Below are 23,243 nucleotides of genomic sequence, written 5' to 3' on the forward strand. Positions count from 1 at the left end.
GATAACTTTGCTCATAAAAGCAAGTGAATATGAATTTATTCAGATGTTCACTCCCTGTGCCAGGACAAGCTGTCCACGACCTTCCCATGACCTTCCCATGGGTTTGGAAGGCTGTACACAAGGAGATGGCTTCTTGCTTGACTTGGAAGAACGTCTGAGCCTAGAAAACGCAGACCACGGGTGGCCAAATGCTGTCCTGGTTCGAGGCCTGAGAGTGGACTTGATGTGCAGACATTCCTGCTGGCAGGTTCCCAGATGCTTGTCTCTACGATCATCTTTTCTGGGTCCTTTGTTTTCAAACACATGGGGTCCCATGTTTGAGAGTGTCCCACCAGCTCCTCTGCCTGCTTTCATTCCTCCAATATCCAGTGAGCATCTTCTATATACCAAGAACTGCTACGTGGTTGGGATATGAGGATGGACGAGAAAGGCAGGGCCTGGCCTTAGAGGGGGCTTATATTCTAGAACAGGGGCTGGCGAACTCTATCCTGCAGGCCAGATCCATCCCACTGCAGTATTTCTGTAAGGTCCAAGAGCTAAGAACAGTTTTTATATTCTTAAAGATTGTTTTTGAACCAAAAGGAGGGTACTTTGTGACACATGAGAATTATATGAATTTCAAAGTCCCGTGTCCTGTCTACAAATGACATTGGAGCACAGCCGCATGCATGTACTCACATATGTTCTATTTTTTCCATCCACACTAAAATGGCAGAGCTAAATCATTGTGGCACAGACGGTATGGCCACAGAGCGTAAGATATTTCCTATGTGGCCCTTTACTGAAGAGGTTTGTTGTTCTAGAAGGCAGACAAGCCAAGAAAATAAGATAATCACAGACTAAAGGAGACGCACTAGAGGGCATCAGGCCTCATCAGGGTGGGTGAGATGCAAGAACTCCAGGAAAGCTTCCTGGAGTGATCATCTGGGCTGAGATCCCAGGAGGACAAGAATAAGCTTGTGAAGGGCCTTGGGGAAAATTTTCAGGCAGTAGAAAGAGCAGGTGCAGAGCCGCTGAGGCCTGAAGATACAGAAAACCAGCAGTGTGCTGGGGCCAGTGGGGAAGGGAAGCAGGGAGGCTAACCAGAAGGCATGAGAGGTTGGCAGGACCTGCTTGCTCCAATGGAGCAGGCGGCCCACTGCTCTGGGGCCCAGGAGAGAAACGGCAGCGCAGCCCCGGGTGGTGGTGTAAAAACGTGCATTCTGGGTAGAGCCAAGGAACATTTTGGTGGAGGAGCCCATGAAGCCTAGGGGAAGACGGCATGTGGGGGAAGGGAAGAGTGATGGGTGGAGGCTGGACGTCTGGCTTAAACCAGGCATCTGGTGGTGCCTTTGCTGAGACTGGGAGATGGGGATTACAGGTTGCACAGGAGGTGGGGGAGAAATGTCTTTAGACACCCAAGGAAAGATGTCAAACAGGGGGTTTAACCTGTCTAGCTCACAGGGAGGCTGGCAATGCAGATAGGACCAGCCCACCCTGGGAGGCTGTGTTCAGAAGGACTCACCCTGAACATCCTTCGGTGAGTCGGCCGCCTCCCTGCCTGCAGGCCACGGGGTGTTCTTGGCTGCACACACCCAAGCGTGCTAAGAATGCCCGGCCACTTGCAGCCAGAGGAATGCCGTGCACATCCGTCTGGCCATCTGTCACACATGGGTGAGCACCTTGTGAGTCTCATTATCTACTCAGGTCCCACATGTCAGTCACTGTCTGCTCTACCCAGGCAGGCAGCAGGGTTCCTCGAGGGAGGACAGGCTTTCACGACAAGAGGTCACCACGCCTCATTGTGCAGGGCTCATGAGAAATGTTTCCTGCTTGGCCCAAAGCAACTCGGGGCCTGTGCAAACCCAACTCCTGCTTCCAGCAGGAGAGCTCAGCATGGAAATACCAGCTCAGTTAGGTAGATAAGAGGGCTCCAAGGACTTCTGTGAGCATTTGACTCAGTTGGGTCACCAAAAAAAATGTTAGTAAGGCCACCTCTCGGGCCTCTCCTTGGCAAGCCCCATCCTGTGAAGATGCAAGCATAAAATTACCCAATTTGTCTCCCAGAGATCCCCTCTGCACGCTTTTAGGCTGTGAGGACCACCCAAAATCAGTTTCAGAGGTGTTTACTAGCACTCCAGGTCCAATGCACGACCCAAAGGCACCAGGGGGACCCCCTCCATGGCACCCAGGGAAGGCACTCCAAGCACCTGTAAAACCTTCCAGTGACTGGCTTGACCACAGTCTCGGTTTCATGCACTGCACAGAAACCCCACTGGCTCACAGCGCACTTTCTGAACCGCATCCTGCACCAGCTGGCAGTTTGGGCTCAGAGCGTCCCCTCCCTGGGCCTCTGATGGACCGTCTGTAAAGGGAAGGAGCCTGCTCCCTATTTCAGAGGCACCTGGTGAGCATCGGCTGGTGCTGGTGGGTGCACCAGGGATACAGACAGGGGGAGACAGATGCCTGCCCACAAGGGGATGAGATCTGAGTGGGGTCCTTGCTCAAGGTGGTCTGGATGCCAAGATCAAAGCTGTGGCCACGGTTTACATGCTACACTTAGTGTGCTCAGGGCTAACACATTACATGGATGGCCCATTCCACCCAGCAGGCCTAGGTGCAAGGCATTTTACTGCCCATTTTAAGGGATGGGGAAACTGAGGTACAGAGAGAGTAAGCAAGCTGCCCAGTGGGGTCACATACACAGGGAAGAGGTAGAATCCAGCCCCCACTCTCCTCCATGCTGAAAGGTGTCTGGGTCAGGAGGGCTTTGCAGAGCAGGTTCACCTGCCATGCCAGCACCGTGATGGGGGGCCCTGGCTGCTCTGTAAGGCCTGGCACCTAGGTGCTCAGCAAGGTTTACTGGATTGAAGGGCTGTGCCCGGCCCTCAGCCCAGTGGTGGGCAGTATCAGGAGGCCTGCCTCCCCATCCTGAGTGACAGCTGAGTCCTCTGAAGCCACGGGACGTCTACCATCAGGCCCCCTCCCTCTGGTGGCTCCCCTCCCCAGAGCTGGCTCATTCTAGGCTGTTCTTCCTCACTGCTGATTGGCTTGGGGCCACCCCTCCATGTGCAGTGGGGAACTGGGGAAGGGGGCCCTTCCCTTTTTTGTGGAAACACACTGCTTTGCGTTTTCCCAATGTGGAGGGAGGGCTGCACCTGGGAGGTGTGTGCCTATCTGACGTGGGGTCCCCCTTCTGGCTTCCTTACCAGGGTCTCTATCTGCTAGCAGTCTCTCTGCTCTGATGGCACTGCTGCAGTGCATGCACAGGCACAGCCCGGAGAGCCACTTGCTCAGGTGCACACATGGGCAGAGACGGCACAGACCACCCAAGTCACGTGGGACTCTGGACCAGGCAAACCCCCGGGGCCACTGCCAATGCTAAGACAAAGCCGCCAGAGGCCTAGCATGCCTTGAACACGCTCTGGTGCCAGTCCCCTAGCCTAGAACAGGTTGCCTATTTTAAGCTCAGAGCCCTCTGTACTTTTCCTTTCAAGAATTCATTTCCAAAGGGTGATCCCTGGGCCCCTGTGAGGCGCCCAAGACCCTTCAGGGAGTCCATGAAACCAAAACTGCTTCTATAAATCATTAATTGTTAAAAGAAATACAATACATCTAAAAATATGATGCTGTATGTCAATTATATCTCAATTTTTTACAAAGAAACTATGAAGCAAATCATAGTAAATGCTCAATGAATAGTGAGAATAAGAGCAAACCAAAGCCCTACGCATGGGTCCGAGGGTCAGCGGGCATGCCTGAGCCAAAGACCACGGCTCCAAAGGGAGCTTCAGATGCCACCCTTGGGAGGCCACCCCTCCCCCGGAACAGGGCACCCACTGGGCAAAATCTGGGGCCCAGTGTGGCACTGCCCACTGGGCGCTGCATTTTACCAATTTCTGGCAAATGCCTCTGGAACACACTAGAAAGGGGGCAGACTGGTTTGGAAAACATTTGGTTAACTCTGGACCTGGGAGGTGGATCTGGAAATGGGTGGGGAAGAATGTGACCTCCCAGACAGAGTTCATGGCTACGGCTGTCCCTGGACAAGGCCCAGGGACTCCCCTCCCAAGTGGAGGCCTGTGGCTCCCCTTCATCCTGCAGAGACCCCCCCTTTCAGACTTGCCTTGGTAAGGAGAGTCCCTCTGCATACCTCCACCCTTCTCCTATTGCCCCTCCTGACCCAAGCCACAGGCCCTGCTCCGTGAACAATAATGGGAATGACAGGATTCGTGACCCCTAAATTATCCCCCATCTACTGAGCCCTTGTGTCCCAGGTAAGGAGCTTCACACATATGCTCTCATCTTATGCCCTGAATAAACCTTCAAATCATGTATAGGTAAAGGGGATAAGGAAGTAAGACCTTCCAGTTATAAAGTAAATAAGTCATGGGGATGAAAATCACAGCATAGGGCATATAGTCAATTTTTTATGTCATAGATAAAGCTTTTTAAATTTTTGATATTGAGGTATATACGATAAACTGCACAAATCTAGGTGCACATCCTGATGAATGCGATGTGTGTGGACATTCATGCAGCCATCAATATAAATCATAAACAATAGTTTTGGGAAATCTCTGTATAGTGACAGTAACTATGCTTGTGGATAGCATTTCATAATGTATATAACTGTCAAATCACTATGTTGTACACCTGAAGCCAATATAATATTGTAGATCAACTATACATCAGTATTGAAAAAAACCTAGTTTCCAAATTAAATTTTCAACACTATCCACATGAGCAGCTGCAATGGACTCAAAGGCCCACTTCCTCAGGCCACCCCACCCTACTCCTCAGAAGATGGGAGCATTTCAGAACAGAAAGAAGTTAATTTTCTAAAAACAACTTCTTTCGGTTGGACGACACCTGAGAAATCCAGGGTTAATGGTTAACTTTGGGTGTGCAGTGGAGACCAGCCCAGCGCACAGGCTCCTGGGAGCAGAGACAGGGGAGGCCTGCCAGGGACGCGCGTCCCCTGCTCACGGCTCGCGGGCAAACAGCACCGCCCTCCAACCTGTGCAACCCCTCCAGGGGCGGTTGAAAAAGAGACAAAATAGAAACCCGGGCCAAGGACACACCTCCACTCAACTCCGCGGAAACTTCTAGGTGTACGTCTAGACAGGAGCTCCCTCCTACAGCAGCCACGGGCCACCTGTGCCTATGGGTACTGGGCTGGTTTGAACGGCGATGTCCTGTGTGAAATACACTCAGGGATCTCCAACGCTCAGCTCAAGAAAAATGTGATTTGAATCATCTCAGGAATAATGTTCATAATGATTTCATGCTGAAATGATAAATATTTTTGCTCTATTGGGTTAAACAGATTATCAAAGTTAATTTCACCCCTTTCCTTTTTGGGGTCTTTAATTGGCTATGAGACGATGTTAAATTGCACAGGGAGCTGGCGTTCCATTGCTGTTGGGTGGCACTGCCCTGGATGGAGGGCAGGGTCACCCCCAGGATCCAGGCCCCGGACACAGCCTCACCTGGTGCCCCTTCTTCCCCCTGGGGCTCCTTCAGCTCAGCCGCCAGCCTCACCTCTTCCCCTTGGAAACTCCGGGGCTCCGCACTGCACGTCACATTGACCCTAAGCCTCTCGCCCAGCCTTCCAGCAGCCCTGGGTGATTCCCTGGCCCTCTCCTGACCTCCGGGACCCTGGAAGCTGTCCCCAGCCTCTTCCTTCCCATCTGCCTCCCTGGCATGCTGCCAAGGCCCCAGGTAGCGAGCACCCCTCTCCCGCCCCCACTCCTCCTGGCCATCTCCCTTCAGAAGCTTGCACGTAATTGCTCCTTCTCCTCCTCTTTAATGAGCTCCTGGCTCCCAGGGTGCAGGGAGCATGGGCCCAGACTTGCCCTCCGTCTGGAGCTGTTGCTGCCCAGTTCCACCCACCCGGGAACTCTGCTGCGGCCCGGCAGGTTTGGGCTCGGGGATCCCAGCCTTCACCCTGCGCATCGCACCTGCGAGGCCCTGACACCACGCACAGCAGCAGGGGCTGGACGGTGCCTGCTCCCCGACCACTCCCCGTCAGCTCCTTGCTCGCAACCATCACCGTGCCTGCCCTTCCTCTGCATCCAGGCTCTGCCCAAGGCCGAAGCACCCCCACAAGGCTCCCCGCCCACCAGCGCACCCATGTTCATGCTTGGGTGTCTTTGTTTTTTTTTTGAGGATACTTCTTTTGTTCATTTGTTTTTATTGAGGTACATACAATAAAAAAAATGCACAAATCTTAGTGTGCAGCCTGATGAATTTTGACCCAGGTGTACACTCGTGTAACCATCGCCCAGACCAAGATATCAAACATTCTCACTAGTTGCTTCTCTCCTGGGGAGCCCCATTGTCGGCAGCCCTTGGTACGCCCCACGCCTTCCCCCTGCAGCGCTGAAGCCTCACAGCAACTGATGTGATAATGATCACACCCATGTTACTACAGGTGAAGCAATGGAGGCCCAGGGTGACAGAGGGGCTCAGCGTCTCTGAAACCCAGTCTCTAAACGTCCACATGCTGCTTAGTGTTGTAAGAAGAGCACAGACGGGCCACGGTTTGAATCCCAGCTTTACCATCTACAAGGGCTGTGACTTTGTGCGAGCTCCTTAACATCTGTGTGCCTCAGTCTCCTCATGTGTAAAATGGCAGCAATTCTCTCAGCACTGCTGGGGGGATCAAATGGTGCAAGGAGTGGACTTACAACAGGGTTACAAAAGGGTCAGAGTCCCAGAGGATGTGATGCAGGGGAGGCGGGTGGGGAAGCGAGGTACTGCAGGAAGGTGCAGGTGAGCAGGGAATGCAGCTGCAGCTAGAAGTGGAAACAGGAGCAGAAGGCCTTTCCCTGGAGCCTCCTCCGAGGGAACCCATCCTTGCCATCACCCTGCTTTTAGCCCATGGGGCCCCTACATCCGGACTTCTGACCTCCAGAACTGTAAGAGAGTAAATGTGAGCTGTTTTAGGCCACCTGTAGGTGCCACGTAACAAGAGCTCAGTAACCAGTGGCTATTGATACTAATGAGCACCCAGGCTTGTTCTCCACCAGGCCAGGTCCTGAAGGGTGACACGCACCCTGGCCATCCTTCCCTGTTCCCCTGTCCTAGCCTCCCTTCATAGAGGCTTGAGACCTCTGTGAAGAGAGAGAACTTCTTGAAGATTCTTCTATAGCTGAGCTCAGGCTATAGATAATCTCCCATGATCAGCCTTTTCCTTCCAATATTGTATCAGAACTATTTTCCCTTGTCATTAAGATTTCTCTGGGAACCGCATTTTAAGGCGAGAAAAACATTTCATCATCTGGTTGTACCATATTCATTTACCCATCTCCCTACTGTTAGATATCTGGGTTTCTAATAGCACACTACCATAAATAATGCTACCGTGAACATGCTGGAACATAAACTTTTATTTGCCAACCTGTTTCTTCATGATGGATTCCTGGAGGCAGGATTACTGAGATAGACTGCATGAGCCGTTTTATGACCCATGACTCACACGAGTGGCATATGTATGAGAGCACCTATCTCACCACGTGCTCACGAGCATTGAGTATTATCACTTTTCAATCTTTTCATAATGTATCATGATACGGCTTCATGCATTCCCTCAAATACTAGTGAGAAATCATGGGCACAGGCCTCAATAACCTGGCTCTGGGAAAACAGCAGTAGGATTCTACTGAACTTGACACCAGCTGGAATTAGACGTTTGTGTTCAAGGAATGTTGTAGTATAAGGTCTAACTGCAGTTTGTGATTCTAACTTGTGGCCAGCAAAATAAATAATGCAGAGTTCTGCACAGCCCAGCTTTCCAGTACAGATAAGCAAAGGGGAAGGCAAGTAACAATATTTATTTTGTGGCCCCGAGTAACCTGTTCTGAACATGCAATGCCATATTAAATCTTAAATCCTATAAAATAATGTTATGTCTAGTTTTATAGACAAGTAGAGGGAGACTCAGAGAGGGTTCCTGAGTGACCCAGATGACTCACTCCTGTACAGCCAGGATGCAAACCCATATCTGTCCACTCCAGTGTCCATGATCTCCCCCCTTCCCCAGGATGCAGAGCAACTACCTGATGGAAAGAAAGGTGGCTTAGTCTGAAGGCCAGCTTTTATATGGGATAAAATACCCAGACAATCTGCTTTTTTTTTTTTTAACTAGATTCTTTGGCAAACTTTTCCCCATAAGACAGGAGGAAAAAACCTCATCTAAAGTCCTTTAAAGATCATCCATTGACAGCAACACTGAGTCCCAAATAGCCTTATGTATTCGTCTGTATTGTAGTCCTAAAAATAGATGTGCAGGTTAAATTTAAAAAAAGAAAAAGTCCAACAGAGAAGCGATCTGTGTCATCAAGGCAATCCATTCACAGATAAAAACACGGAGTCCATACTGTAGGAAAGGAAGTGGTTTATGAAATCCCTGGTTGCTACAGGGCCTAGACATGATTTACAAGCTGCCAAAGCACAGAAAATCCTGGCTCATAGAAAATAAGATGTCACTTTTCAGAGATAATTTGGTATTGTAAATCTGAGTTTACTCCTATCTTTTGAAGTTACACTCAGCAGACAGAAAACATTGATTCTAGTACGGTGAAGAGGGACTTGGTAAATCAGAGCAAGGCATTGGGTGAAGAATGGAACAGAAAACTGCCGGTATCAACTTTAATACTTTTTACCAATTCTTTCGAAAAACTGGTCAAGAAAAAAAGTTGATTACCCATCTTTCCCCTCTTGATAAAATGAGCTTTAGTAAGCCGTATCCCTTTCAAGAATACCCTATATAGGGAGCTTAGCTATACTCCTAGTGCCCCAGATTGGGTCAAGCTCCTCACCACGAATCACTCATGTGAATGACCAGTTGCAATTTCGCATTTATTGGTGCAATTTTATTTTGGGTCTGTTTTTCGAGTTATCTGGTTAATCCCATGAGAACAAAGCTCCGTCCCCACAGGTTTCACGAGAGGGCATCACAAACATGTCACTCATGATCTCACTTACCCATTTTTATATTTAAAAATGACCTTTACCTCTTGCCAAAAAAAATGCATGCTCTCATAGAAAAACTACAATGTAAGATTAATAAAATTAAACTGATTCTGCCGCTTAGAGGTAATTACCATGAATACCTTGGTGCCCTACTGCTCAGACTGGTTTTTCATATGCACACAGATCATTTTACCCAAGCATTTCCATTACGAAACGGAACAGTCTGCAGGCAAAGAGGGGATGAAGACCCTCAAATAACACGAAGCCAAGTGCTTGAAGCTCCATCACAAACCACAGGTTCCCAAGATTATAAGCTTCTCACTGAAAAGTTGCAAAGTCAGCAGCACAGTAAATAACAGGAGAAACTTTCAAGTCGTTCCCCTTCCAAAGAGGAGAAAACCTACCCCTTTGTATTAGTTACCCAGACTGCAGGATCGACGGCCACCCACCCCGAGACATCACAAACTGAGCACTGGAGATAGCATTGCCCTCACAGGAGATGAGCCTGCACTCGAAACACCCCATCAGAATTCTCTCTTTTTTGTTTTTAAATTGCGGTAAGAGCACTTAACAAGGAGATATACCCTCTTAACAAAGTCGTAAGTGTACAGGACAGTGTACCGTTAAGTACAGGAGCAATGTTCTACAGCAGATCCCCAGAGTTCATCTGCCTGGCATGACTGAAACTAGATACCCCCATTTCCCACTCACGCCCCTGGCACTCACCATCCAGTTCTCTGTCTCTCTGAGGTGTCTTTCAGACACCACGAGCAGATTCAAGCAGTGTTCGTCCTTCTGTGCCAGGCTTACTTTACTTGACATAATGTCCTCCACATCTACCCATGTTCTTTGTAGATGGCAGAATTTCCTTTTATTTTTAAGGTTGAATACTATTCCATTGTGTGAATACACCACATTTCTTTATCCAGTCCTCTGCTGATTGGGCGTTTTGCTTGTCCTCATGTCTTGACTGCTGCAAATAATGCTGCAAGGAACACGGGAGAGCAGGTGTCTCCTTGAGATGTTGATTTCAATTATTTCCTGTAAACACCCTAAAATGAGATTGCTCTATCATACGGCAGCTCTAGGAAGGAGTCCGGCTTCAGCAGGGAGACACCGCCGGTCCCTGCCCTGCCTATGCTGATTGGATGATGGGTAGACAGATTGGCCAATCAGAGCCTCTGTTCTGCTGGGCAGATGCCGGAAGTGCCCATACCCGTGAAGTCCGGAGGCGGGAGCGCGTGCTTCCCGGGCCTTTGCTGCACCTACGGGCCCGGGAAACAGAGCAGACCTGGATATCCCAGGTGTTATTTTGGGAATATCCAGGTGGATTCTGGCAAAACGGGGACCCAGCAGGGGGCACATTCCCGACCTTCTGACCCGAGGGACTGGTGTCGGTGATGGCGGCGAGCAGAGCCTTGCCTGCCGGGGGTGGCGCCTTCGGCTATTCTCACACCTCTGTGCTGGCCGTCCGCATTTTCCTTCTGCGTCTTCTCTCCCCTGGTGTTGAATCGGCCGCTCTCTGGCCTCTTTTCGGGCACTTGCATGTTCTGCATTCAAGAAAAAGGGGTCCATGGAACAGGACCGCTGACCTGTGAGTCACACATTCTGAGTTCTGGGGCAAACTGCCCTCTGTGAGATGTTTGTCTGATTTAATTGAACCCTCTGTTGCCCGAGGTGCTCGTGCTGGCCAACGGTAGGGGAGCACCCAGGAGGTACAAGGGAGGTTCCAAGCCAGGGCTTCTAGACCTTTCCCTGGTGACGGCAAGTCCTATAGCTATGCTGTCATATTGGCTGAGGAACTGGGTGCTTTATGTGGTTTTAGTTAATTTAAATGTAAATTGCCTTAGGTGGCTAAGAGCTGCTGTTTTGGGCAGTATCAACATCAGCCCGAGTTTTACACAGGAGGAAATTGGTACTCGGAGAGTGAAAATGTCATGCCTGAGGTCCCGAGTGAGACAGAGTGAGGATTCAACCCGAATTTAATCCATGAGACAGTAACTGCCTGCCCTCCTCCCCCAACCCATAGGCGCGCACACAGTGTGTGTAAAACATTGAGGAGATCAAAGAAAACGAACATCCCCTCTCTGAGGCATCAGTTCTGTTTTAGTTACTAAGCCAAAACAAAAAGGAAAGCCACACAGCAGGACACACTATCAATTCCGCCTAACCGTGTAGAAGGTCCGGCCAACAGGCTTGGTTTTCTCCCCTCGTCGTCCTGGCTCGAGTGGGGCCTTGTGGTCGGGTGTGTTTTATTGCATGCCGAAAACCCCAAGAGCCGGGCCTCCAGGAACCAAAGTGATGGTGGGGTGAAGAGGGCAGGGAGCCAGGACGCTGCCTTCCCCGCCCTGTCTCCTGGGGTGGACACCACGTCTGACGAGTCGCATTCCGGCCTGGGCAGCGTCCCCAGCTGCCTCCCCGCCCCGTGCTCTGTGCCCAGGGAAAACTCCCATTGCTAACCGTTACGGTCAGCCATTTAAATCACATTACCCTGTAAGTGGATATACAAATTGTCAGCTCTAATGAAATTTAGGAGGAAGCCATGGGAGAGGTGAAAACACTTAGGACTGGTTTCTCGGTTTTCAAGACCCGAATTCAAGTGGTTTGAACGGCTTGTTGACAACGTGCTGGGGAGTGTGTTTTTTCTGCCAGCTTGCAGAGGCTCCCCTGGGCAGTCATGGCTGCATCCCCTTCTCTGGTTCACCCTGAGATCGCACCTCAGGGCAGACCTGGGTGTAGACATAGAGCTCCTCACGGCATGAGAGGTACTTTCTCATTGATGCACCCTCAAAAAATAGGCCTGGTCCTCAGAGGCATTTGGGAAAGTAGAATGAATGAATACAAGCCGGCAGTCCCCACGTACAGCCTGAGTCATGACAGTCAGAGAGGCCCTGGGAAAGGAAATCCATCTTGATCATGGCAGAAATCCCTCCATAAAAACCACTGGGCATGGGAAGGGGTCATAAGAATTGTCTCCCTGTTTCTTAGAAAACACATGAGACAGCACCCCGAAGAGCATAGTGGATCACCGGATGAATTATCTGCTACTAAATAATGTATTAGGTTCCTCTCCAGGACAGAAGGGGGGCGAGCAGAAAGGAGGACTGGCAGACTAAGATAATAACATAACAGTTTTCATTTATTGAGTAGTTACTGTGTGCCTGTCACTGTAATCCTCACAAAACCCCTGCATGGTGGGTATGGTTCGCCCCTTCTGCAGATGAAGGAATGAAAGCTCAGAGAGGTCAAGAGACATGCCCAAGATTGTACAGGTATTTCTGATTCCAAAGCTCATAGTTTTCCTGCCCCCACCGCCATGGTGATGGGGCACCTGCTGGGGATGTGGGGGATCTGTGCGTGAGTACAGGAGGGGGACACGCGGAAGACAAGCTTACCCTACGTCCCAGAATTGCTGGGCCAAAGCTGCATAGGCCAGATACCATTCGCATTCTTTTTATTCCCACATATCAGGGCTTGAGAGCCTGTCCTTCACGTTTATACAGCATCAACTTCCTGGGGCAGGATCTTGCTCAACAGGGAAACAAAGTTGCTCATGTGACCCTGTGCAAACCACTGTGCAGGCATCGGGGCATGATGTCCAGGGAAGGGAAGGGATGTGACCAAAGCGGGACCAGAATGCAGACAGCCAAAGTCCTGTTGGGCCAGTCCAGGATTCTCCCAGCCTTGGTTCACGTGCAGAGGGAAACCTGGCCTGACCCCCACCAGCGCCTTCTGATGACCCAAGGAGGAGAATTTAGGGGAGGAACTCTGGGTGGCCTCAACTTGAAACCTGGGACAAGTGACCTGGGTCCAAAAGATGGAAATGCTAGGTTTCTAGCATCTCTAGCTGCTGGTTTTTCTCTTCCCTGTGAGTGTGCGGCACTAGCATCTGGTGGATGCAAACAAGCGCTCTAGTCTAAGAGGCCTGGCATTGCTTCTTACCAGCTCTGGAGTTTGGGGAAATGTACTTCATCTTCTGAGGCTTCTCTTTCTTTGTGAAATGGTGAGAGTATCGCTTCTTTTTGTCAAATGTTGTGAGAGCAACAAAATAAGTAAAAATACCTGAAAAAAAAAAAGCCCATTAAGTAAGTGGTGAAAATATAGGAAGAGTTGCTAATAAATCTGTGTTCTGAGTTGCTCAGATCTTATTTCCACTTTATAGACGAGGAAACGGAGGCCCAGAGCAGCTACGTGGCTTGCCCGCGGGGGTATAGCTTGCTACCCACAGGAATGAAATGGGGTGTGCTGCAGGGGGCGTCCCTAAGGTGCAGGAGCCTGGGGCTGCCCCTCTCAGCCTCAGAATCCTGCTCTGTAAAGAGGAGGTGAGTTCCACCTGCTCAGGTCATAGGTCTCTCCTAAGGCATGGGAAGGCATTCTGCCTGGTTTCCCAAGGCCGGGGAGGACGTGGCATGTCTGAGCTGAGGCTGAGCCCATCCTCGGACCCCCCACCCTCCACTTCCCCAGCCTGAACCTGATCGGGAACCTCCAGGAGCCCCCTCCCAGGGCTTCCCAGGGAGTGCCCTGCAGTCCGCTGGATCAGGGAGCCTCCTGAGGCATTGGAAAGGTGCTGGGAATGTGACTGCCTTTTCCTGTGCTGGGGTTCCCCCCACCTCATCCCCACTACTGCACCAGCACCCCCTTGTCACCAGGCCTCACCCACACCCTGTACATTAGCATATGCTCCTATCTCCCATGAGGAAAGGAGCTCAGAGAGGTAAGTAACTGGCCAAAGGACACACAGTGAATAAAAAACCTTCCTTGACCCCATGTTCTTTGTCCTGCCCTCTGCACCTGCTTCCGGTGGGCTTCTGGGAGTGGGAGGAGGGTCCCCGCCTGCAGGTGCTGTCACAGAGGGGGAGGCGAAGCCCCTCTCACACACTGGGAATCCCACTCACCCGAGAGGCTGTCTGCAAAGATCAGATTTGCAGCGAGACGGTGCACCCCTCTCATGGGGTGGCGGGGTATGGGCCCACACGTCTCTGGGCATGGGCTGTCCCAGGGCACCCCCACCCCCGACCTGGAGAGTGCAGTGACGGGCTAGCTGTGACCTCCCACTTCAGGCCTCCAGAAGCCTGGAAGCTTCGTTTCTCCCCTTCTTGGAATGTGGCACCGCATGGGCGGTGGCCAGGCAGTCTCCCTAGACGGGAGGGGCTGCATGCAGAGGAAGGCCCAGGCAACGGGCAGAGGCAACCCCTGACTCGTGAGCAAGGCTACCTGGCATCGTCCGGTCCCTGCCACCTGCCCGGCCAGGCCCTTGCCCATCTGGCCGGAGAATCCCCGGCTGCCCCAGCCCAAAGCGTTGACCCACAGGATCGTAAGCAAATACAGTGTTTTTTGTTGTGAGCCACTGAGCACGAGGATCATTATGGTGTGTTTCTCAGCACTGCCCAGCTGCTAAAGCGAGCGACTTAATTTCTCCTGGCCGCAGTTGCCACACCTGTAAAGTGGGGGTAATGTTCGTGTGCACATTTGATAAGCTTCTCATGAAGAGTGGATGAGATGAGGCCTGGGAATCTGAACCCAAGTTGGTGCAGATTTAGCGGCGTCAGCGTTGAGGGGTCAGTCCCAGTGGGAGTGGCTCTGGCTCTGGCCTCTGTGGCAGGTGACATGAGTGAGGCAAGCCGTTCAGTGGGTGGGGGGGGGGGTGCAGAAGGTAGCCCTGGACAAGAGTGTGCGTGGACCTCACAGCGAGAGACACTGGTGGCGCAGGGGCAGGCAGGTGTTTGTCTAGAATTGTCTCAGGTACAGGGATGTGAGGCCGTCCTAAATTGGGCTGGAAGCCCAGGATTGTAGGGATTTGAGCCCAGGCAGTGTAACACCAGTATGTTCCCAAGATCATGGAGGCCTTCAGGGTCCGGGGACTAGGGAATTGAGGTAAATGTCTCTGCAGGGTCATTCAAGGTCAGTCCTGAACATGTCCCACCTGTCCTGACTACCTTCCCAGGGCTTCCCATTCCTGAAGGAGGGTGTCCAGGCCCTGCCTAACTGCAGCATGGACAGCAGGGTGCCCAGCCTCAAGCCCCAGTTCCCCTTCTGCATACTCCCATGCCTCTCAATTTTCACAGTTCCTGAGATGGACTGTATCCTCTACCTCTGGGCCTTTGCACAAGCTACACCCTCTTTCTTGAATGCTCCTCTCACCCTTTTCCCATTTAACCTGGATCACCCCTACTCATCTTTAACAGCTCAGCTGAAACATCACTTTCTCTGGGGAGCACCCTTATTCCCCATGTCTGGGCCCCCATGGCTCCCTATCTCTCCCTAATCCTCCTCCCTTAGGGAGGGCAGGACCACATTTGCTCTGCCGGCCTCTGTAACCCCATCACCAAGATCTGTGCCCAGCACACAGCAGATGTTGGTTAAAAGCCCCTTCCTACTGTATAAGTGATAAATTGACAATGAGCTGATGGGTCCTTAGGGAAAAGACAAGGGGAAGGAAATCAGAGGCTCAGTGGGGGAAGGGAGCTTGCCCCGGATTACACGAGATAAGGCAGAGGCGAGCCCGGATGCCTAATGAGGCCTGTCTTCCTGGATGGCTGGGAGCTACTGCAGTTGCTGGAGGGGGAGCCCTCGTGGTTAATGAACGTGGATGAGTCAGGACATGTTTGAGCTTCTCCGGGGATGGAGTGGTCCGGGTGAAAGGGTATGCTCTCAGAAGATTCTTGGAAATCATACTTAAACAGGTGAAAGACAAAACCCTTAGTTTAGCAACTAGGTACAGAATGAATCTTGTCAAATACTATTTCCCTACCTGACTTAACTTTTAAGTATTAGGAATGAGATCAGTGTGAGGGTGACGGTCAGAGCACACGGGGACTTTCTCCTGCGTTCATTTGCTGCCTCGATTCTAACACCTTCCCTCTCCCCGTTCTGTATCCGTCTCTGTTCCCACCCTTCCTTCCTCTCCCTCACCCCTGTGGTCTGTGTGTCTCCACACTCCCCTCCTGGCCACCCTGAGCCCATCCATCCCATCCCAGTCACCCAGGCTGCAAAGCGGCTGAGCTGCTGCAGGGCCAGCCCCCACCCGCAAGAGGAACACATGCCGGGCCTCCACACGCGTCACCAGACAGCACTGCGTCCCCTCTGCAGCCACCAACAGCCACCAGACAGCTGTGGACGGCAAAAGAATGCATCCTTACAACCCCTGCCAGGGAGAGGGCGCTCAACGCCAGTGCTGCCCACCTTGCCCAGGGGAGAGGAAGGGTGTTCCAGAACAGAAGTCAGAAATGCAGCTAACTCCGGGCTGAGCAGGCTTCTCTCCTGCTGCTCTTGGATTTTCGCAGGTGCCAATATGCAAATGAACACCATCCAGCATTGCCAGTTTCCCAAACTCTTGGCTGTGAAACACTTTCTAGTGAGCATCTCCTGGGTGTATGAATGATGGAGGCTCTTTAGAAATTTCAGCTCAATGACAAAAATCAAAGAACAGAGCGTATAGTTACTTAGCTACCTGGGGACAGGCTGGCTAGGAAAACTTAGATGATGATTGATTGTCTTTGGGTTTTTTTTTCATTCTGTAGTTTTTAAAGTTCTTTTATATTGGGGTACATACAATAAGCTGCACAAATCCTCGTGTCTAGCTTGATGAATTAGACGTGTATACACTCATGTATCCATCACCAGATCAAGATACCAACCATTCTCACTAACTTTTCTCCTTCCCCTATTTCACCCATTCCCCACCCCAGATGTTCTGTGTTTCTACGTCTACGTGTTTCTTTGCTCATTTTTAAAAATTCATTTTTGTTGCTTGACATATTTTTTTTGAGGTACAATGTGATGCACAAATCTGAGTGTATGGCCCACTGCGTTACGACACGTGTATACATGCATATCATCATCACAGATCAAGATACCATTCTTGCTAATTAATTTTTCCCTCTTCACCTATTATACCCCTTCTCCCTGTTTTCTGAGTTGATTTGTTGTATCTTCTTTGTTTTGTTTTCCTTCAGACTTCATATGTACGTGAAGTTATATGGTCTTTCTTTGACTTATTTCACTTAGTGTAATGCCCTCTAGGTACATCTGGGTTGTTGCAAGTGGCAAGATTTCATTCGATTTTTATGGCTGAGAAATGTTCCACATCTTTATCAGTGCATCTATTGATTGACACAGGTTCTTTACATATCTCGGATATTGTGAACAGTGTTGCAATGAACAGGTGCACATATATCTTTTGGACTTAGTGATTTTGTTTTCTTTGGGTAGATTCCCAAAAGTGGAATTACTGGGTCACACTGTATATTTCTACCTCATGCTGCTTTCCATAGTGGCTGCATCAATTTGCATCCCCACCAACGGTGTAGGAGGGCTCCCTTTCCTCCAATCCTCACCGACACTTGTTATTTCTTCACTTTTTTAAATCCTAGCCATCCTGAGAGGTGTGAGGTGATATCTCACTGTGGTTTTGATTTGCATTTCCCTGATGATTAGTGATGTGGAGCATCTTTTTGTATGTGCCTGTTGGCCATCTGTCTGTCTGTCTTTACAAGAAAAATATCTACTCAGATCCACTACCCAATTTTTCACTGGGTTACTTTTTTTTTCTTTTGGTGTTCAGTTGTATGGGTTTTTCTTTCTTTTTTTGAACATATTTAGGATATTAGCTCTTTATGGGCTGCCTCATTTGCAAATATAGTTTCCCATACTCTAGGTTGTCTTTTTGCTTTGCTGATGGTGTCCTTTGCTGTGCAGAATCTTTATAGCTTGATGTAGTCTCACTTGTTTACTTTTCCTTTTGTTTCTCTTGCCTGGAAGATATATCCAGAAAAAAATCACTAGCCGTGACATTCACGAGTGTCCTGCCTATGTTTTCTTCTAGGAGTTTCATGGTGTCAGGTCTCACATTTAGGTCTTTAATCCATTTTAAGCTTACTTTTGTATATGGTGTAAGAGTGAACCAGTTTCATTGTCTTACATGTAGCTGTTCAGTTTTCCCAGCACCATTTATTGAAGAAACTGTCTTTTCTCCACTGTATATTCTTGCCTTCTTATGCATGGATTTCTGGGCGCTAAATACTGTTCCACGTTGTCAGTTCTTCAGCCAGGGCCATACTGTTTTGATTACTGTAGCTTTATAGTATGTATTGAAGTTAGGGAGCTTGATACCCACAGCTTGTTCTCCTTTCTCAAGATTGCTTTGTATTTATCTGGGATTTTTTTGTAGTTATATACAAATTATAGGATTATATTCTCTAGCTTTGAAAAATATCATTGGTATTTAGATGGGGGCCAAATTGAATCTGAATGCTCTGGGTTGTACGGACAGTATAACTATTAATTTTTCTTATCCATGAGCATGAGATATTTTTCCATTTATTTTGGTCATCAGTGTTTTATATTTTTCCAAGTTTAGGGTTTCCACCTCCTTGGTTAGATTTATTCCTAGGTATTTTATTCTTTTTGATGCAGGTATAAATGGGACTCATTTCTTAATTTTTCTGTTCATTCACAACAGATTTCTGTACCTTGACTTTGTATTCTTTGACTTTACTAAATTCATCTGTTATTTCTAGTAGTTTTTTTGGAGTCTATAGGCTTTTCTGTATATAGGATGTCATCTGCAAATGACAATTTCACTACTTCTTACCAATTTGGATGCCTTTTTGTGGGGTGGGGAGAGGTCTGATTGCTGTGTCTAGGACTTCTAGTGCTATTTTGACTAAACCTGCAAGGTGGGCATCCTTGTCTTGTTCCTTATCTGAAAGGAAGAATTTTCAGCTACTGTCATTGAGTTTAAAGTTAGCTGTGGGTTTGTCATCTATGGCCTTTATTATGTTGAGGTATTTCCCTCTATACCCACTTTTTGTGAGAATTTTTGTCATGAATGGATGATTTTTTGTTGATGCTGTTTCAATATCTATCAAGCTGATCCTGTTTTTCATCCTTCCATTTGTTAATGTGTACACATTGATTTGCAGATATTAAACAATGCTCGCCTCTCTAGAATAAGTTCCACTTGTTTGTGGTGAGTGATCCTTTTAATGTATTTTTGAATTTGGTTTGCTAACACTTCATTGGGGATTTTTGCCTCTATGTTCATCAGGGACAACGGGCTGTAATTTTTTTTGTAGTCTGTCAGGTTTCAGTACCGGGATGATGATGTTGGCCTTGTAGAATGAATTGGGAAACTTCCTTTCCTCTTCATTTTCTTTAGAATAGTTTAAGGAGAGGGGTCACCTCTTCTTTGAAAAATTGGTACAATTCTCCTGTAAAGTCATCCAGTCCCAGATGTTTACTTGTTGAGAGTTTTTTAAACTAATGCCTCAGTTTTGTCACAAGTGGTCTGTTCAGATTTTCTGTTTTCTCCTGGTTCAGTCATGGGAGAGTCTATGTTTTCAGGACTTTATCCATTTCTCTTAGGTTATCCTATTTGTTGTCATATAATTTTTCATAATAATCTCTAAAAATTGTATTTCTGTGGTGTCAGTTGTGACTTCTTTCATTTCTGATTTTGTCCTCTTTCCTTGATGATTTAGCAAAAGGTTTATCCATTTTGTTTACCTTTTCAGAGAACCAGCTTGTGGTTTCATTGGCCTGTTTTTAGTCTCTGTTTCATTTACTTCTCCTTTGATCTTTACTCCTTCCTGATTTCCTTCCTTCTCCTAACTTTTGGCTTTGTCCCTTTTTCTACTTCCTTTCGATACAGGGTTAGAAGGAAGTTTTTGTTTCTTGAGGTAGACCTGTAACACTATAAACCTAATTTATTGTCTTTGTTTTTAATACTAATTCCCCCTCTTAAGTTGCTACTATCTTTATGTTTTGGAGGCAGCCTTCTGCAGGTTATATCACTGAAATATACTTACCTGCTTTTGTCCCCATGTCCATTTGAGGACTTAAGAGATCAGAGAGATTCAAGCAAGAATGGTGGTGGGGCTGAAACCTGGGAATGGGTGTGGTCTCCACTCCCTCATTCAAAAGGTAGTGAATTCCTCTGATGGGCCAGCCATGGCTTTACACCAAAGGACTGATCCTTTTTGTTTCATTTCTTTAACGTCTTTGACTAATTTATAAATACAGATCATTATGGTTTAGACCAGTAGGTTTCCACCAGGCTGACGTTGCGCCCAAGGGGACAGCAATGCTTGGAGACATTATTTGGTTGTTAAAAATGGGAGGGTTTTGTTGGTATCTAATGGGTAGGGGCCTGAATACTGCCGAACATCCTACCCATACTGAACACAGGAGCCCCTCACAACACAAAACCATCTGCCCCAAATGTCAGTAATGGTGAGGCTGAGAAAGCCTGGCTCGCACTTTTAAAAACCATCACAAGTGCGTGAAGCAGCAGGGGTCAGTTAGGTGACACAAATGGCCGGCTAACTGGACATGCCCAACCCTGGCTCACTGCTGCTTGTCTCTGGCTGACTGTTGCTGAGGGGACCCTGGCTATCATGTAGCCAGGTGGCCGGCCCTTCTCATTTTTTCAAGCCAGAAACCCAAATATGAAAGTGAAAACACTCATCTTTTAAACGTTGGCAACTAATTTTTTTTTAAGGTTTTTGCCAAACAAAACACATCTGGAAACGTTTGCAACCTCCCCAAACCCTAAGGGTGCCTTCCTCATATTGGGGTAGCTGCTGCTGGGTGTGCTAAACATCACTGGCCCACCTTTCCTGGGTTTAATCTTCACACTCTAGACTTCCTAGCTGACCTTTAGCAAGCATCTTACTATGCACAGAACGTGCTCTAAGCTCTACAAACGTGTTAGCTCCTATCATCTTTACAATCACTCTAAGAAGTAGGTGTGGTCCTCTCTCCTTTTAAAGACAAGGGCTCAGAGGCACAGAGCTGATGTCCAGTTCCCCACGCTGAGACAGCAAATGGCAGCTCTGGGATTTGAAAACCAAGCAGCCTGGCCCCAGAGCCTGTGTTCTTCCTTGCTAACCCAGGCTGCCCAGTGAAGATGCTGCGCCCAGCCTCTACATCCAGCCTCTACACCGTCACTGACTCATCAGTGAGCCTGGGCGAGGGCCAGTCCCCCGCTGTGGCGAGCCTGTTGCCTCCAAATGCCCAGAGCCTCCGCCCCTCCATCTAAAGCCATGCTTCTCAGCTGTGAGCGATTTCTGCCCCTGGGGTCACACGCAATGTCTGGAGACGTTTCTGGTTGTCATGAATGGGAGAATGGGGGATGCTACTGGCATCTAGTAAAGTAGAAGTCAGGGATGCTCTGCTGCTCAGTACCAGTCACACAGGATACACTCCCACAACACAGATTATCCAGCCCCAGATGCCAAGAGCTGAGGTTCAGAAACCCTGATCTAGATACTTGGCTGATGACCGCAGCAACATGCAAAAAGCAACGAGCAGAATATTCCAGGTGATTCATTCTCGTTACCTGGAACATTATTTCTCTCCTCAAATCATTGGCTTTCTTCTTGCCCTGGAATTTCAACATTATCCCATGTCACTGTGCCCAATGCCTACACTGAATAATAATCTTATAAAGTAACTCTTACACATGAACAGCAACAGCAGAAATAAGAAATGGAAAGACGAGCAACAGGCAAGAGAAAAAATGAGCATTCGAATACAAAATAAATCCTTGATATCATCTACGAGCCTGAAACATGAATGTGTTTTTCTGGATACCCTAAAGCCAAAGTCGTACCCTGTGCCCACATCAAACTTGGATTGCCACGAACACCGTTTTGGCTAAACACACACGTGATTGCGCCCATTTCATAAAAAAACAATTTTAATAGAAAAGTACAGGGTATGAACAAAAATAAATAATCTTTATCTCATTTCTAGCCCAGCAAATTGTACACTGCATATAAAACTGGCCTAAGATGCAATTTTCCTCCATCCTTTTTTGCTCTTGAGATACTAAGACAGCATTTTAATTAAATCTTCTAAACTCCAATTGATACATATTTGTTTAAAAAATACCATGTGCTGACCTTTCGCCATTCTACATCCAGTTTTTTAAAGTTGACTGACAAGATGGTGTTTCACTAAAATATTACCCAGTCATCAGGTTTAGGTGTCAAGTCTGTGCAAACAGGTAAATTAGAAGATTCCTTCTCTAAGTTTTAATTCCTGCTTTGCCAAGTGTTTCCTGTATTCAACACTCATTTCATCGTCTCACTTTCAAAACACGGCATCTGTTTGGTGGCAGTTCCTGTTCCACTAAGAGAGGGAGGACTAAAAAATACTTGGAAAAATAAATATTTTAAAAGTATGCTTTACAGCGATAATGTAGTATCTTAGGCCTGTGCACGTTTGCATTACGTATATGCATCAAGGTTTAAGTACCTTTTCTGTCTCTCCGTTGTGGACCACTGGGTCTTTGGGGACTGGTTTTGCTAATGGTCTCCTGGAGTTGCCCGGTACCCATCTCTTACTTAGCGTACTTATCCTCTAGAGGGTTGTAGTTGGTCATTTCAGTGGCTTGAAGAATGTTTTGCAAAAACAAATTGAAAATTAGTACTGGCAAAATTGTATGAGAAAAGGGTTCAGGTAGGCTACGAAAACATACAGAGCTGGTCACAGGAGGTCAGCAGCTCCAAGAACTGGACGTGAAGCTTCCTTTTACTTAAACCCATAGCTGCTGTTTTGAACATGGCTCTGTTTGCTGCTGCCTACATATAAATGTTTTGTTAATTTTCCTGTATTGGGAAGATCTTGAATGCACTCCAGGATGAAGGAAAAAAAATATGCTGACGCTTCCAAATTGAGTATATGTTTTTGCAATAAAGAACACTGGTCAATATACAACGGAGGAAAAACTGAAACAGATGTGAGTCCTAGTAACCACAAGCGTTTGAATTTGCCCAGAAATGCTATTTTAAACACTCTATATGTTGGTCTACTGTTTTTTTGTGGAATAATGCATTCTTGGCATCCTTAAAAGGTTTCGATATGTTACAAGGTTATCCGGAAAGAAAAAAAAACACGCAGGACTAACATATCAATCTCAGCTGTGCGGGCCAGATTTCAGGGCATATTTTCAGAAAACACGAGAACTTGTATTAATTGCACTTAACACAACGAACCTTTAGTTTCCAATGAGTTTTCATTCTCTGCAGACCGAGGCTGGCTTTTCATGAAACTGCTTTCAAAGGGGCAGGAGACATGCAGTCCACAGTAACTTCAAATAGGTGTGACAGTGGCGGTAGTAAACACACACATACTTTTTTGGGGGCCTAAAATCCGGATCTTGGATAAAAGCAGGTGCCTTTTCAGTTTGTCTCTTAAGATGTTACATGCTCCAAAACAATTAAGTTACATGCATAATGCTAAAAGAACGTGAGCAATCCTATAACCAGCTTTAAGCCATC

The sequence above is a fragment of the Manis javanica genome, chromosome 3 (genome assembly GCF_040802235.1).
Source record: "Manis javanica isolate MJ-LG chromosome 3, MJ_LKY, whole genome shotgun sequence".
In the NCBI taxonomy this organism is placed as follows: Eukaryota; Metazoa; Chordata; class Mammalia; order Pholidota; family Manidae; genus Manis; species Manis javanica.